Source organism: Pipistrellus kuhlii, unplaced genomic scaffold (genome assembly GCF_014108245.1).
Source record: "Pipistrellus kuhlii isolate mPipKuh1 unplaced genomic scaffold, mPipKuh1.p scaffold_m20_p_1, whole genome shotgun sequence".
NCBI classification, from domain to species: Eukaryota; Metazoa; Chordata; class Mammalia; order Chiroptera; family Vespertilionidae; genus Pipistrellus; species Pipistrellus kuhlii.
The window spans coordinates 186,042,833-186,059,342 of record NW_023425404.1 but is presented as its reverse complement, the minus strand read 5'-3'; the positions used below and the strand labels follow the sequence as shown (position 1 = coordinate 186,059,342).

The window sequence follows — 16,510 nt, the reverse complement described above, 5'->3', positions numbered from 1 at the left end:
CCCCATTTTCCTAATAGGAAAGCCTTTACCAAGTTGAGACAGCTATAAAACAGCTATAGTAGACACTGTTGGTTGCTCATTCATAATTATTTTCCTTCTTCTTCTTTGCTGGTTGAATATGCTTCTCACTAAAGAAGTTGAAAACACCGAACACACTTTATCCCAGAGTTCTTTGCTGCTAGAGCACAAGCATATGACCCAAGCTAGCCAATGGGTCCTGAGTGAAAGTCTGCTGGATTTTGGGGAAAGTTTTCTCCCTGATTAAAAAATAAAATATACCGCTGCCCTGTGGGTGCAGGACCTGCCCGCACCACAGCCCGGCTGCCATGCCGCACCTCTGACAGGCCAGGGCGCAGAGGAAGGGGCTATTTCTACGCTCAGCGCCCCGAGCAGTGGGCGCTGGGAATGGTTTGTAGCCTGACATGTCGGCGGGAAAAAAAATAAAAAATAAATAAAATAAAATAAAATAAAATAAAATAAAATAAAATAAAATAAAATAAAATAAAATAAAATATACCCACATAAGAAGGGCCTTCTTTCCCCCTATGTTTTGTTGTTGGATGAAGTCTTATAATGATGTCATATCTGGAGCTGCAGCAGCCTTCTTGAGGGTACAAACCTAAAGATGAAATTATTATAAATACTCAAAAACTCTAGAAATGGCGAAAAAGAAAAGTGGTCTTTAATGACATCTTTGAACTTCTCATTTAACTAACCCTGAAGTCCTCTCCCTCAAGACTTAGAACAGTGCCTGGTGATTATTAGACACTTAACAAATATCTATTAAATGAATAAATGAATGATTTTAACTTTCTAAATTTGGCATCATAGAAAATGAGAAAAATATCTATCAAAGCTATATGACCCAGCAATTCCACTCCTAGGTATGTTACAAGAGAAATGCGTGTTATGTGTGCCAACATTGGTATTCTCAGCACGCATTTTTATAGTAGCTCCAAACTGGAAACAATTCAAATGTCCATAAACTGGGTAATGAATAAATAAGTGTAGGAATATTCACATATTGCAATTCTACATAACAATACAAAAGAACAGTCTGTTAATGTTCACATTAGTAATTGAGGTCTATCCCGATGGGTCTTTTTCTGTAGACCTACATCTTGGAAATACCTCAGAATAAATATGTAGCTTTCTTTATTCACAGAACTATGTGTTAGATCTGTGGAAAGCAACTACAAGACAGCTGCTAAAACTGTGAAAGACCTAATAATTAATTTTTTTAATCTTAGATATTTGTATATCCTGAAGATCTGTTATTTTATTCTAGGGAGTGATAGCTTAGGAGTGAAGATGATTTGAACTTATTCATGTTTAGAGGGTGTCTGAAACTTAAAAACAGGCAGATCCATTTACTCAGACCCTAACCATGGCCCTGAAGTAAATTGCTTGAAAAAATTGGGTCCCAACAATTATAGGTGGAGTGTTTTTGAAGTATGTCCGTATTCAAGTGTAGATCAAAGAAACTCAGTTAAAATAATTGTGGACTGAGTGAAGTGACAACTGGAAAAAAGGGGATTAAGACTCAAACTTGGGAGGAACTAAGGCAGTGAAAGGACTCAGACCATGTGAAATTTCTTAAATAAAAATTTATTAACTTTAAATAATTGTGCCTTTACATTTTAATTTTTTGCACTAAAATATGTCATTACATGTTATGCAACTTTACCATGAGATTAACTACCAATAAAAATTTTAGTTAACATTTTAGGAACAGCTTTTTTGTCCAGTACAATTGATTTTTCTAAAATATTCACTTATTTCAATTAGCCAATTTAAATTAGCCTGAAAACCTGACTACTATTTTACTGTCAAATTTAAAAGCTATCAAAATTACATTATAAAATTTCCAAAAGCCTCCTAATATTTAAATAAAAAAGGGAGGATAGTAGAAGAACATCATATAAGGAAAAATACCCTGTAAGTAAATTACATCTAGAAAATTTTTACTTTAGAAAATTAACTTTCATTTTGTAATGCTAACAACAAGACACCCATGTAAAACATACATGGTGTCAAAACAAGCCAAAGGAAAATCATTTGGGCAAAAATGAAAAAGGATCACAAGTCAAATTTATAGAAAAGATTCCTTTATTAACTTTTGATCGAGAATATGTTTGTATATTTTCACAAAACAACTCCAAGACCATATGTATTCCTGCAACAGAAAGGAATTGACATGAGTGCTCCAGCCATAAAGACAGAAGAGAAACAAACAGTCCAGAGATGGAAGACACTGATGATGCCTTGCTATTCTAGCAGTCAGCAGCAGTGCATTGCTGCTGGTTGCCCAGGACCAAACCAGAGAGGGTCGGACCTGCATTACCACCATTTGTCCACCATCCAGAACTGAAATATCATTGCTGACATGTACACATAAGGAACTGTTTGACAGAAATTGAGACTCAAAAGAACTGTTGGTCCAGAAAGAAACTCACTATAGACTGATTCATTTGCCTTTCAGTATAACCATTATGGCTTGTCTCATTTTCAGTTTTTATAAGTGTATTTCTAGTATTACATGAGCTCACTCATCTAGGGGAAATGAAGAACATAGACTGATGAACAGAAACAACATTGATCAGACTGTTGGACCTCAGAGGGAATGTAGGGGAGGGTGGGGATAAGGGAAAGAGATCAACCAAATGACTTGTATGCATCATTTGAGCCTAACCATTGGTCACAGACAACAGGGAGGTGGGGGTATGCGTGGGGAGGGGTTTGGGATAGGAATAGGGGGATGAGGACAAATATGTGATACCTTAATCAATAAAGTAATAAATAAATAAATAAATAAATAAATAAATAAATAAATTGTGCCTGTTACAAATAATAAAAACCCTTTATACTTAAAAAAATATATATTCACATTATCATAGACAAATCTCACAGACATGATATTGAGGGGGGAAAAAACACACACACACACAAGACTACATACTATTTTATTTCATTAAATAAAATTCAAGAATAAAAAAAATGAATCCATGGTGATACAAGACAGTGGTGGCCTTTGTGACAGGGGGATGGTTATTGAAGTGATAGGGCTTGAGAGACTCTCCTGGAATGTGGATTTTTCTATCAAAAGTGCCTAAATAGAGCAGAAAAGACTTTATGTATAAGGATAGTCATTGCAGAATTTAAATTAGTGAAAAACTGGAAATAACCTAATTATTCAACAGCATATACAGTAATTAAGCACATTCTAATACACATACATTAAAAAGAATGCTCAGGAAAGCTGATGATATAATGTTAAATGAGGTAAAATGGAATTAAAATTGCAAATACTTTAAGAATACAACCATGAAAGAAAATTTAAGCCTGTAGAAAGAAAAAGCCTGGAAGTGTTTGTAGTTAAAAAATTATCAGTGTCTGCTCCTGAAGAATGTGGTTCAGCAAGTGGTTGTAGGAGTTGGGGTGTATGTGTGGGAGTGGGGAGCAGGGAAGTGGGCCAGTAGAAAGCAGACAAGGACTTTCATTTTTTGCTTTATGACCTCTGTATTTGACTTTTTTTTTTTTACAATGAATATGCACAATTATATGATTAAAATTTTAATTCATTAAAAGCAACTGGAAGGAAATTTATAAAATGTTAACAATGCTTATCTTTGGATAATGGGATTTAGAAGATATTTTAAATGATTTCTTTCACTTTTCTATAATTTCAGATTCCTATGATGAGTACATGTCTTTTAAAATTATATATATATATATATATATATTTGTTAATCCTCACCCCAGGGTATTTTTCCATTGATTTTTAGAGAGAGTAGAAGGGAGAGGGAGAGACAGAAACATTGATGTGAGAAAGACACATCAATAGGTTGCCTCCTACACCTACCCCAACCAAGGTACATGCCCTTGACCAGAATTAAACCTGGAACCCTTCAGTCTGAGGACCAAAGCTGTAACCACTGAACCAAACTGGCTAAGGCTTAATATATTTCTATTGATTTCAGAGAGGAAGAGAGAGATAGAAACATCAATGATGAGAGAGAATCGTTGATCAGCTGCTTCCTGCACACCCCTTTCTGGGGATCAAGCCTGCAACTCAGGCATGTGCCCTGATCGGGAATTGAACCGTGACCCCCTGGTTCATAGGTCGATGCTCAACCACTGAGCCATGATGGCCAGGTAGTACATGACTTTTTTTTCAAATATATGTTTTATTGTTGATAGTATTACAAATATCTCCCATCCCCCCACCACCACCCTTTACCCTCCTCTTCCAAAACCCCCCAGCAAGGTCTTCACTATCCTATGCCCCTTGTCCATGGGTTATGAATATCCTATATAATAAAGAGGTACTATGCAAATTATCCTCACACCTTCACAAGATGCCTGCCTATGACCAGGCCAGCGGGGGGATTACTGAGGGATGACCAAATAACTGAACAGCAGGCTGCGTGGGGCAACTAGGCTAGTGGGGGGGAGATAGGTCATGAGTGGCAACCAGGCCGGCAGGGGGAGCAGTTGAGGGCAACCAGGCCAGCAGTGGGGGCAGTTAGGGGTGACCAGGCTGGTAGAGGAGTACAGCTGGGGGCAACCAGGCCAGCAAAGGGGGACAGTTGGGGTTGACCAGGCCGGCAGAGGGGGAAATTAGAGGTAACCAGGTTGGCAGAGGGGGGCAGTTGAGGGCAACCAGATGGCAGGGAGGGGACAATTGGAGGAGACCTGGCCGGCAGTGAGGGGTGGTTAGGAGTAACCAGACTGGCAGGGAGGGCATTTGGGGGGATCAGGCCGGTATGCAGAGGCAGTGAGGGGTGATCAGGCTGGCAAGGGGGGCAGTTAGGGGCAACCAGGCAGGCAAGCAGGTGAGTAGTTAGGAGCCAGTGGTCCAGGATTGTGGGAGGGATATCCAACCCACAATCAGACAGTCAGACATCCCCAGAGGGGTCCCAGATTGTAGATGGTACAGGATGGGCTGAGGGGACACCCCAAACCCCCCCACCCCCAATGCATGAATTTCGTGTACCAGGCCTCTAGTAAGTACAGCAATTCTTTGGTTTAACTCTTCTCATCCACACAACCTCACATCAAGGTATGTCAGTCTGCTCCATGCCTTCATATCTTTATATCTGAAAAAAACTTTCTTTGATGAGATGATACATTTGAAAGCACACTGTAACCTGTGAAGTGCTTCTGTTATAAAAGTGGTTGTATTACTGTTGTGAAACAGTGAATGCTGGCAATGCCATTTGTCAGGGCAGAGGGCAGATCCTCTATCCAGCCTCCCAAGGGCTCGAGTTTTGCCTCTGCTGCCACCTTTGGAAGGTGTGAGGAAAGCTAAGCAAACACCAACCACCCACTCAGAACAAGTGTAACTACTTGAGAGTTTTCTGGTGAAACTGCAGATATTAGATCAGAAAAGTATTTCTTGGGGCAGTGCTTCTCAGCCCAGGCTAACACATTAGAATCACCTGGGAGTTCTGATGCTCTCCTACTTCCAGAGGTCAGAATTCAATTGCTTGGGGTGAGGCCCAGGCAGGAGTATTTTTAAGACATTTCCCAACAACTTAAGGGTGATAGAGTGTAGAGTGATGCCTTTGAGTGATACTGTGGATGAATTCTCTATGTCACATGCAGGCAAAAGTTCCAAAACTCCTCTAGAAAGTTTAACTCTCTAACCCAGTGGTCAGCAAACTCATTAGTCAACAGAGCCAAATATCAACAGTTCAATGACTGAAATTTCTTTTGAGAGCCAAATTTTTAAAAATTATACTCTATAGGTAGGTACATTGTTATTAACTTAATCAGGGTACTTCCAAGCTGGCCTTTGCTAAAACTCCAGGGGCCAAAGAGCTGTATGTGGCTCGAGAGCCGCTGTTTGCCGACCACTGCTCTAACCAAAAAACAGAAAAAACACTATTTTCTTCAAACCAACCTGAGTTTTTGGTGTGGTCTTTTTAAGTAAGAATTTTTTTTTAATGTCTTTTTATTGGTTTTAGAGAGAGATAGACACAACAATGATGAGATCACTGTTTGGCTGCATCCTGCATGCTCCCTATTGGGGATCAAGCCCACAACTCAGGCACGTGCCCTGGCCAAATTGAACCACTGAGCCACACTAGCTGGGCTTAAGTAAGAATTTTAATCACCACTCCTATATTTACAGTTTACACAGGGTACTGGTGGAGATGATCTCATTTGATGATCTCATTGAACTGTATGTACACTGCTAAGAGGTGTGACCACCAAGACACTTCTGGAGGTAAGTAGGCAGAAATCATTATTTACATTTTTCTCAGGAGAGAATTGAGATAGAAGAGTTCAATAGTTTCCCAAGACCAAATAACAGCAAACTTGAACTCAAGTACTCCTTTCTCCAACTATAAAGTTCTCATTACAAGAACTGGCTTATATCTTTGAGTCACCAATGATATTACACTAGGACAAAATATTTTAAAAATATCTTTCCTGCCTTTTTTCCCATCGCACCTTCAGAACCTAGAAAGCAAAGTGAACATATTTTGTGTCTGTATCAGGCATGACATTATGCCATCCAATAATACTGCCAAGGACAGACCTGGACACATAAGTAGATATTTAATGAAAGAATGAATGACTGTATCCTCCAAGATAACATTACCTCCATTTGTCTAAGTCCTTTCAGGCTGCTATAATAAAATACTGCAGCTTGAATAGCTTATAAACAACAGGCATTTATTTCTCACAGTTCTGGAGGCTGGGAAGTTCAAGATCAAGGGTCCTGCAAATCCAATGTCTGCCAAAGGCCCACGTCCTGGTTCATAGACAAAAGTCTTCTCCATGTAACCTCACAGGGCAGAAGGGATGATGGATCTCTCTGGAGTCTCGTTTATAAGGACACTAATCCCATTCATGAGGATTCTACCCTTGGACCCTAATCACCCCCTAAAGACCCCACTTCCTAATACCATCACATTATTGGTTGAGATTTAACATATGAATTTGGGGGTGCGAGGAGACACAAAAATTCAGTCTATAGCACCATTTTATAGAAGAGGTAACTGAGACTCCAAGGGGAAAATACATGCCCGAGGTAAGAGAACTTGTAAGGGACAAAACTGGAAGGAAAGACAGCTCAGTACAACCAACCTTGTACTCCTACCCACCATACTAAACTACCAACTAGTTGTAATTTTTAAAGACCAAGCCCTAAGAATGACAGCCTTAGAGATAGATAAATTATGAGAAAACCTTCTCTAGATATGGCATGCAGAGAGTATAATAGGAGGGATATTGAAGAGGAGTTGGCAGCAGTGATTTGCTATTATAGTGTTCTATTGAAACAATTCATTTTACTTAAGATTGATATTTCCAAAATCCTGTCTGACTAATGACAACCTTCTGAAATGATTATAAAAAAGCAAAATCATTTTGCTTCCTGAAAAATTCATATAATATAGTATATGACAGATTACCATAGTCATATATTTAGATCCAAAATTACTAGATACAAATAAAGGAGAGCTGTAGAGAAGATACCATACATGCTTTTAATCAGGAAAGAAAAAGATCTCTCTAATCAGTGTCTTGAAAAAGCCATTAACCAAAGTCCTAAACTGAAGCTCAAATAATTGAAAAATGAAAATGATCCATCTACTCATGACAGGAAGATTGCAGTCCTATAAAAATGTTGAATGCACATATGGATGAAGAGGGTTGACATTGCCATTTGGTAATTGGCTAAATAGCAGTCATAAACAAATGGAAGAAATAACTAAGTTGAGAGAAGAATTCAGAATTTTCCCCATCAGTATCAAGAGACTATGACACATTCATCCAGAATTTTGAAGCTTAAGTCATTAGTTATGATGATTAGAACTGACAATGGTAAAAGTCATTACAATCCATCCATTCATTGTCTATCTGTCCATCTATCTGTCCACTGGGTTTAACCACATGAAAATGCCAACATTTGCTTACTTTTGACTTGGGAAAAAGGCAGCTTTATATACTTTAATATAAAATATTCAATGAATACTTACTGAACATGGTATCATGTTCAACACACTATGTGATGGTGGGATACGGGTTGAATAAGAAATACTCTCCATCTCTTCTATGGGAAAACACATACCAACAACTATTTATAAGAGAACTTTGAATGTACAAAGTGGTATAGGGTTACATTAATAAGTATGCATAGAAAAAACATGCAAAAAATTGTCAGTAGAAATGGGTCAGTGGGGGTTTATTATTTTTCCTTTTGCTTGGCTCTATTTTAACACTTTTTTATCAATAAAAAATGTATTATTTTTCTAGTTATATGGTTTTTGAAAATATACCATGGGTTTTTCAGAATTGATAGCTTTTAATATACATGATTAAGATAAAGGATTAAAAGTTAAAATAGATGAAGCAACATAGGTAAAATAAGAAGTGAGAGACTGAACATACAAACAGACAATGGCTAGACCACTTATAAAAATAGAACTCAGACCCCAAACCTACAGCAACCAGCCTGGGAAACCAACCTATGCTCTCAGTTATCCAACCCAGGAAGCTAAACAATAATCTCAGTAACAATTGACCCCAAAGAGCCAAGACTTGATGAGTAACTGAGCTTCCCTAACTTTTGTCCCCACTTCATACTTAGGACCAACCAGACAGAGCCCAATATGCACCTCTAATCAATCACATAACATAACCCACTTCCAGTTAGCCCACCTCCAGCTTCCCTAAGCCAATAACCTCTAATCAGGACACATCCAAAGATTTCCCTTTGTTCCCCTCTAAAACTCTTCGACTCCTCTCCTTTGAGTCTCTGCCAAAACACAAGTGATGGTGATTGACTCCCTTACCATACATAGCAAGCTCTAAATAAAAACACCTTGCCCGTTCTCATTTGGTTGGTCTTCATTTATTTCTACAGAAGAGAAAGAGAAATGATTCAGGAATTAGCTTAGTACACAGAATGCCAGAATGCAATGACAAAGACATATACATTCATGAAAAATAAGCATTATAGCAACTCTCCATACCCTACTGATCACAGGAACTAGCTGAGTTCTGAGTAAGCCCCAGGAAATGAGGTTGTTTTACCTCTGTCTATTTCCTTCTTCACATCCCCTTCCAGCATACTTTATCCGCCTTCCCCTTTCCCCCTCCCAGCCCCTTAACCTGAAAAGAAAATCTAGAGCCACATATGCTTCTGTTTGACCTTTGAAGGTTGAGTCAGAATCAGGAAGACCTGGAAACCAGATTTCATCACTAGAATACCAACTCCATGAGAGAAGGGAATATGGCTATTCAGACCCTCTCCATGTGCCCCGTTGAATGACTGACATAAACACATGGATGCATCCAGGACATAAGCACCACGGAGTACCTGCAAGAAGACAATCTATCTTGCTTCCCTGAAGCTCCTGAGCCAAGGCACAATCAGAGAAAACCTGATTCAACACACCAAATGTGGCCCAAATAGAGGAACCAAAGATCGGGGTCATCGCTCCCTGGTAATTCGTCCTATGATGCTCAGTGCTTACTTGGATACAGCTGCATTTCTAAACTCCATCTTCCTCTTGTGCTCACTGGATAGTAAACATGAATCGCTATTAATAATAATTTTCCACTGCACGTCCAGAACAATCCATCCAGAGAAAATTGGAACTTCTTCTTTGCTGAGGTCCGGTCCCATCAATTTGATGCTCATTTTATAGAAAGGCCATTGAGCAAAATTAATGTACCCAAACAAATAGAGTTTGTCCTTGTAACTGATTCAGAGTATGACAGGAAACAAGAGGGCTGCCGTAATAGCTTCCTCTGGGAAATTTATTTTCAGAACATTGAGTTATTTTCTTCTACTCTACCAGATTTCATTAAAGTCTTTTTTTTTTAAGAGAGAAGGAAGAAAAATAAAACTTAGTTGTCTGTTTTCATAGAAATCACTTTGAGATCTAGCTTCATTTAAATTCATTGTTATTGTCCAAGTCAAAGACTGTTATAATATCAGGGTTATTTTACTTCTTTCCGTTATTAATTTTCCCCCATTTTCTTCACACTGCCCCCAGAATGTTTTACTTCCACCCTTTTAACCTGAAAAGGAAAACCTAAGGCCAGCACATGCCAGAAATGAAGGAGCCTGACTGAGCCTCTTTAAAATACTACTACACCTTGCCATGAAATAACACTTTGGACTGCTATCCAAAAACTCTAGTCATCTTTTTCCTGCATGTAGACAGATCAATGATGGTACCTGCCTCACTCTCAGTCACCAGAAGGAAAAATAAATGCTTCCTCTATGTGATCTGTCTGCCTCTTGGCCCCCATCTGTCACATCCGATTGGACCTAAAAACAGCCAGTTCATGGGCTTACCTGTGAAGGCATGAAAACCAGGCATGAAAAAAAGGGTACAGACTATGTGATTCCTACTATATGACATCTGGAAAAGGCAAAACTATGCATTCAGTAAAAGAACCAGTGGTTGCCAAGAAGAAGGGATGAACAGATAGAGCACAGAGAATTTTTAGGGCAGTGAAAATACTCTGTATGATACCAGATGGTGGATACATATCATTATACATTTGTCCAAGCCCATTGAACATGCAACACCAAGAGTGAACTTCAGCGTAAACTATGGACTTTGGGTAATAATGGAAAGTCAATGTAAATTCAGGGATTATAATAAATGTACCACTTAGGTGTGGGATGTTGATAGTGGGGAGGCATGCATGTGCACGGACAGGTGGTATATAAGAAACCTCTGGCCAAAACTGGTTTGGCTCGGTGGATGGAGCATTGGTCTGAGTACTGAGGTGTCCCCGGTTCAATTCCAGTCAGGGGCATGTGCTTTGGTTGTGGGCACATCCCCAGTGGGGGGGGGGGGGGGGGCGTGCAGGAGGCAGCTGATCGATGACTCTCATCGATGTTTCTGGCTTTCTGTCTCTCTCCCTTCCTCTCTGTAAAAAAATCAATAAAATATATTTAAAGAAAAAAAAAAAGAAATCTCTGTATCTTCTGATCAATATTGCTATGAACTTAAAATTTCTCTAAAAAAATAAAGTCTAGCCCTAACCGGTTTGGCTCAGTGGACAGAGCATCAGTCTGCCAACTGAAGGGTCCCAGGTTCAATTCTGGTCAAGGGCATGTATCTTGGTTGCTAGCACATCTCCAGTAGAGGGTGTGCAAAAGGCAGCTGATTGATGTTTCTCTCCCATTGATGTTTCTCTCTATCCCTCTCCCTTCCTCTCTGTAAAAATAAATAAATAAATAAATAAATAAATAAATAAATAAATAAATAAATAAATAAAATATATTTAAAAAATAAAGTCTATTTAAAAACAAAACAAACAAACAAAAAACAAACCAGGCATGAAAAGCTGTATCCAAACAGGAAAAATAGTAACAAAAGAAGCCAACCAGAGTGCCTTGGTCAGAGAGTGGATTTGGAAAATACGAAGAGTCAGTTAGGTGGCAGAAAGAGACACTGAAAGTTTTGAAAGGGAAGGTATGAGTCTACATTATTCCTAAGCAGTAAGGAAGGTAGGAACAGACCAGCCGATGGTGAGTAGCAGCAGGAAAAGAAGAGCAGAAAAGAATGGAGCAGAGCTGAGTCAGCAGCATGGCAAGAAACTGTGGTCACTGGCTGCTGAGAGGCAAGGTGAGACCCTACTTCCTGGTCAGTTTCCCCAGGCTCTGCAGGCAGTTCCGGTACATGAGTTTCCTATCATCCTGTGCATACTTAAAAAACACAAACCCTATTGCAGGAACCCAAGTCTGCCTCTCTTTTTAATAGAAAAGTGCTGAATATACACAATTTGAAAACTCAACCTCACCACATCTGGTGGATCTTAACCTTCCTGCACAAAAGGGAGCAGCGAAGTGGAGAGGAGCCTGAGGTCACAGGCAAGAGCCATGAGTTCTAATCCAGCCCTGCTACTAATCTGCACGGTAATCTTCAGTAAGGAGTACGTTATCTCTAAACCTATTACTTCAACCAGGGAGTCCAGTTGGACCAGACGCATTCACTTGGGAACTATTAATCGAGTGCTTGCTATGTGGCAGGTCCAGTGCTGGCTGATGAGCATAACAGTGAACTAAGCAGAGTTTTTGCTCTTCAGGCTTATGTTCTAGTTGGTGAAGAGGTAAAAAAAAAAAAAAAAAAAAAAAAAAAATTATCACTAAATTGTATAATGTTACTGCTACCTTTAGAGAATTCTTTTGGGGTTAATGAGGAGGGACATAGAATCTGGTTGGTGAAGGCGGCCTCACAGAAACCTTGCTGGGGACATCGAGAGGGCTCCAGATGAAGCAAGGGCATGAAATGGCCAGGCAGGGAAAGAAAAGAATGGCCCATGTGATGGTAATTTTATGTATCTACCTGATTAAACTATTGTATATCTCCAGTTATTTGATCAAACACTAATCCAGGTGTTGCTGTAAAGTATTTTGGAGATGTGGTTAACATCTATACTCAGTTAATGTTCAATAGCAGCCTGTACGTCCTCCACACAGTTCTCAGCATGCTGTATTGTCTACCAGTTCCATGTCATCATGATTTCTTCATGAGGTTAAGAACCTTGAGATCTTTGCTAATTTCTGTAAGTTGTTCTAGCAAGTTAGAGAACAAGAGGGCACCCAAATTCATAGCCTGTTGGTCATAAATGGGGGTGGCCTGGGGACCACCAAAATGAGGACAGTCTTTTGGAGGATGGAGCCCTTAATTTGCGGGATTTGTGCTAACTCTGGTGGTTAGTGCCAGAATTGAATTGTAATACCCTAGTTGGTATTGGAATGCCTATCCTGAATCTTCCAGTGGAGCCTGCTTCATGGTGCCAAAAACCTGGGGCCCCAACAAAGACTGGATCTGAAATACAGTTGGCAAAGCCTCCTCTAACGGAGGTCCATAAGGTAGCAGCAGTGCTTCATGTCTTTTCTCATGAAAGGAGCATTATTTTAAAAGTGATGGTGATACTGGACATGTGCTTTTAGGCCTGTGTTAGGAAGTTCTGAATACATAGGTATGGTAGAGTGAGGTTGTGTGAGTGAGGACAAGTTTCATTTAAAGATGTTGCCTTTTTAAAACCTTGATAACTATCAAAGAATACATTCCTAAGGACTATTCCATGGGAACAAATTAAAGAAAATATCTGTGAGAAATGCTCAAGGCAACAGAGCCTTAGAATTCAAAACCGAGATGTTCACATAGGGGTATATTTTAACATGTTCGTGTGAATTTTTAAAAGTCTGTTTTGGCCGGTTGGTTTGATAACGAAGGCTGGCTTTGCCAGTTAACTTTTCAGTTCTAGAGTACATCCAGTGACTGAGCTAAATCTGTAGTTCCAAGGTTTTAAAATTATATACTTAAAGCTCAGGATAAAATAAATAATTTTAATAAATAATATTGTATTAGCAAAAGGTTTGTAGAAATGTTAATGTCTTTATTTTCTCAACTCTCAGTTAAAAAAATAAGGTGCCTTGAAATGAAAGAGTTACAGTATAATTATTAATAATTAGAGATCTTTAAAAAGCCTTTTTGGTATACTTCCAAGAAATTGAGAAAGTGAATAACTCAAACAAAGGAGAATGTGCCTGAAGATAAATCATAAAAAATAATGTTTAGTAATAGAAGACTATGTGATTTTTAGCATTTATCTTGGAAGGAGATTAAAATTTTGAGTGACACTGCTATTAGAAAATGTTTTCCACATTTACCTATTTATTTGGACAGATTTTCTCAGTGTTTATGACTATAAAAACAAACTATGAATAAAACTGATAATGAATCTTATCTTATCTAGCAATAACTAATATTCCTCTGCTAACATGTGAACTATTGACAAAAATATAGCACCATTCATCTCACCAAAAGATGCATAATAAAATATGTCATAGAAGGTTATATAAGACTAACATTTTTATGGATAAAACTAAAGGCTCAGTGCATGAAATTAGTGCATGGGGGGAGAGGAGCCTGAGATCATAGGCAGGAGCCATGAGTTCTAATCCAGCTCAGCCTACTCCCTCTCCAATCCAGGTTCCCTCTCACAATCCTGGACAGCTGGCTCCTAATAGCTCACCTGCCTGCCTGGTCACCCCTAACTGCCCCCCTCTGCCGACCTGGTTGCCTCCAACTGCTCCCTCCCACCGACCTAGTCACTTGTTACTGCTCCCCCCCTTCCCCAGCAGCCTAATCACCCCCCAACTGCAACCTCCCACTGGTCTGGTTGTCCCCAACTGCCCCCCACCCCCGTCAGCCTAGTCACTGCTCACAGCCACCCTGCTGGTCTGGTCACCCCATGCAGCCTGCTTTTTCAGTCATTTGGTTGTCCCTCAGGCTGGCCCTAGGTGGCTGGGCAGTCGACATCCAAGGCTTACCTGTGCCTCGGGATGGCCTTGAGTGGCTGGGAGGCTGAGGGGACTGGGCACTGCCATCTTGTGGCTGTGGATGCCACCATATTTGTGAGTGTGTGTTGGTCAATTAGCATATTTTCTCTTTATTAGATAGGATTATAAACTTTGGACAAAATATAAGAACAGTTCTAGTCATATACCACATAAACCATGTTTTGGTCAGTGATGGATCACATATATGACAGTGGTCACATCTCTCTATATAAAAGCCTAAGCGACCATCCAACCATTCAACTGGTAGCTTGAAGCACACTAACCACCAGGGGGCAGACTCTCAACACAGGAGCTGCTGAGCTGCAGTGACTTGGGAGCTGCAATTCTCAGGTGACGCACCCAGAACCAGAGAAGAGGGAGCCTGATTCCAGGGTGTGTCACTCGAGAACCACCCTCTCACAATCCAGGATCCCTCAGTGGATGTCAGAGAGCCAATTTAGGCCCAATCTTCACAAGCCAGGTCAAGGTACCCCACCAGGCCTCTAGTAAGATTATAATAGAGCTGAAAAATGCGATCACCTAGTGATGCCATATCTGTTATAACATCATAGTGCAATGTGTTATAGTTGCCTACAGTATTCAATACAGTAACATGTTGTACAGGTATATAGCCTTGTTGCAATAGGATATGTCATTTAACCTAGGTGTGTAGTAGGCTATACCATCTAGGTTTGTGTAAGTGTATACTCTGTGATGTTTGCACAACAATAAAATTGCCTAATGAGCCGTAGCCTGTTTGGCTCAGTGGATAGAGTTTCGGCCTGTGGACTGAAGGATCCTAGGTTTGATTCTGACCAAGGGCATATGTCCAGGTGGTAGGCTTGATCCCCAGTGGGGGGCATGCCTAAGGTAGCAGGATTCTCTCTCATCATTGATGTTTCTCTCTCTCTCTCTCCCCCTTTCCCTTCTTCTCTAAAATCAATAAAAATGTATTAAAAAATAAATAAAATTGCCTAATGATGCATTTGTCAGAGCATATCCCCATCGGTAAGTGATGCATACTTATACTTGAAGACATGAGAAAGTAATCAAAAGCCATCTGGCAATAACTGAAGAGATGGCCACTCTTCAAAGAATTGAAATATAATGAGTATAATTTATGCTCATACATCTTTTCATCGGAAAGTATTACTCAGTTTGCACTGTAAAAGGCAGCTGGAACTCAATAAAAAAGCCACTGTCTTAATGGCTTAAGCCTTAAGGAATTAACAGATGAAGTAGGGGCTTCCAGAGCAGCTAGAAATTGAGGGGGGAGGAAGGAAAGGGAGGAACAAGGGGAAAGCGTTCCAAAATTTATACGTGCGCTCTGCCCAAATCCTTGGCTGACCAATTAATGGGATGATACAAATTAATAAAAAGCAAAAGTTGAGGAACTAGAAAACAGAAAATCAATGGTACAAGAGATAGGTTTATTTGAAGATTAAAAAATGTGATAAACTTTTAGTTAGATTAGTCAGGGGGGGAAAAAGAAAGAAAATGCCAACTACCAGTATCAGAGTGTCTGAATAAAAGACAAGGTATAACCATTATAGCTTGTCTCAGTTTTGGTTCTTATGATTTCACACATCTAGGGGACATGATGAACAACATAAACTGATGAACAAAAACAGACCAGGAGCCAGAGAAGCAATGATCCGACTGTCAAACCTCAGAAGGAAGGTAGGCGAGGGTGGGGGCGAGAGGAAGAGATCAACAACTGGATTTGTATGCATGCATATAAGCCTAACAGTGGTCATGGACAAAAGGGAAGTGGGGCATACGTGGGGAGAGGTTTGGGATGGGAATGAGGGGATGAGGACAATTATGTAATACCATAATCAATAAAGAAATTTTAAAAATTAACATAGTTAAAAAAAAAGAGAGAGAGAGAAAGACAAGGTCCTTTCGTGAATTTCTAAGGGCCAAATGTTAGCAGAAATGTACAGGTGGACTGAGGCAAACGCTGTGAGGGAAATCTACAGTGGAAACAGGCCGACATAGAATGGAGAGAGTACGCTAAGGAAGTAACTGAACTCTGCCCCAACAGCTCCACGAGGTGCTCCTTCAGCCTTCCCCACCCGTCTTCCCCAACGCTCAAAGCAGGGGAGGTTTCTAGTCACGTGCCGTGCCCCGCCCACCAACGCCCGCGACCCGCCCCCCGACGCCCGGGCTCTTACG

The 16,510-nt window shown here is 40.0% G+C and overlaps 2 non-coding genes across 2 annotated transcripts; both read left to right on the top strand.

Moving 5' to 3' along the window:
• The first annotated feature begins 289 nt into the window (after positions 1-289).
• On the top strand, positions 290-426 carry LOC118710512. The gene has a single exon (XR_004985431.1). It is a non-coding gene; the product is annotated as a small nucleolar RNA SNORA43 (small nucleolar RNA).
• A 652-nt stretch (positions 427-1,078) lies between these two features.
• Positions 1,079-1,206, top strand: LOC118710554. Its single transcript, XR_004985442.1, has one exon. It is a non-coding gene; the product is annotated as a small nucleolar RNA SNORA18 (small nucleolar RNA).
• The last annotated feature ends 15,304 nt before the right edge of the window (positions 1,207-16,510 follow it).